The sequence below is a fragment of the Elephantulus edwardii genome, unplaced genomic scaffold (assembly GCF_000299155.1).
Source record: "Elephantulus edwardii isolate Elephantulus edwardi_28Jun2011 unplaced genomic scaffold, EleEdw1.0 scaffold00237, whole genome shotgun sequence".
NCBI classification, from domain to species: Eukaryota; Metazoa; Chordata; class Mammalia; order Macroscelidea; family Macroscelididae; genus Elephantulus; species Elephantulus edwardii.
In genome coordinates this window covers 3,371,957-3,373,338 of record NW_006399987.1, presented here as the reverse complement: position 1 = coordinate 3,373,338, position 1,382 = coordinate 3,371,957, and positions in this window count along the sequence as shown.

Genomic DNA, 1,382 nt, shown 5'->3' with positions numbered 1-1,382 from the left:
AAACCTCCTCTTTGCTCAGCCTTGGCCTGGCCGCCCAAGTCTTGCAGCCCACAGGTAAGGTGGGGACTTTAGTCCTGGAAGGCTGTCTGAGTGACATCCGGTGAGTGATGGGCGTGACTACACTTGGAGTCTCCCCCGCATCTGGGGCTAGACCCCAACACGTGCGCGCCGCCGACAGGTGGGCGCACTTGCTAAACTGCGTGTCATCTACTGGGCGCTCGCCAGCCTGGATGGCTCACCGGGGGCGGGGGGGGGGAAGGTTCCCACAAAATCTAGGTTTCCCTTCTGTGGGTTCTTTGAGCTGCAAATTCTTAGACGTCTCCTCACTGGGCAGGAAGAGCTGGGTGGGAGGAGGGCGCTGCGGCTGCGGCTGCGGGTGATTCTCAGATGCGGAGGAAAGTGACCTGAGGCGCCCCAACGTCTTCCTTCCAGCCGAGGCGGCCGGGCCGGTCCAGCCTCCCGGACTGGCTCTCTCGGGTCCCCGTCAGATCCTGACTCACATCTCCCGGCGCCCGAGGCCAGTCGGACCCCTCCGCGTACACCCAGTGCAGTCCCTCCCTCTGCCAGTCATTCAGGCAGGTGCTGGGACAGTCCCGTGCCTCAGTTTACTCATCTGTACAATGAGAGACATGTGAGAGGTGCAGGACTGCGTGTCCGAGGATCAGGACGCTGGTGATTTGTGGGAGCGTTGTTGTTTTCCAGCCAGGAGGCAGAGGGCATGATAGTGCCCCCCTCCAGACCCGGGGTCTACCCTTCCAGACCCCGGGTCCCGCCTTCCGAGCCCGGGGTTCACCGTTCCAGGCCCAGGGTCCCCCCTTCCAGGCCCGGGGCCCCCCTCCAGGACGAGGGTTTCCCCCTCCAGGCCCGGGGTTGCCCCCTTCCAGGCCCAGGGTACCCTCCTCCAGGCCCCGGGTCCACCCTCTCCAAGCGCGGGGACCCCCCTCCAGGCCTGGGGTCACGCCCTCCAGGCTCGACGACATCCCTCTAGGCCCAGGGTCCCCCCACCAGGACCAGGGTTCCCCCCCTCCAGGCCCGTGGTCCCCCCTCCAGGCTCAGGGTGCCCCCCTTCCAGGCCCGGGGTGCCCTCTTCCAGGCCCGGGATCTCCCCTCCCCAAGGTCGGGGACCCCCTCCAGGCCCGGGTCACCCTCCTCCAGGCTCGACGACCCTCCTCCAGGCTCGACGACCCCCCTCCAGGCCCGGGGTCCCACTTCCAGGCTTGGGGTCCCCCTCCAGGCCCGGGGTCGCCCCACCTCCAAGCCCGGGGTCCCCCCCTTCCAGGCCCGGGGTCCTCCCCCTCCAGGCCCGGGGTCCCCACCCGGCACGCGGTCTTGCAGCTCGCTGAGCCCCGCGGGCTCGGAGGCGGCGGCCGGCAGGGGCAGCA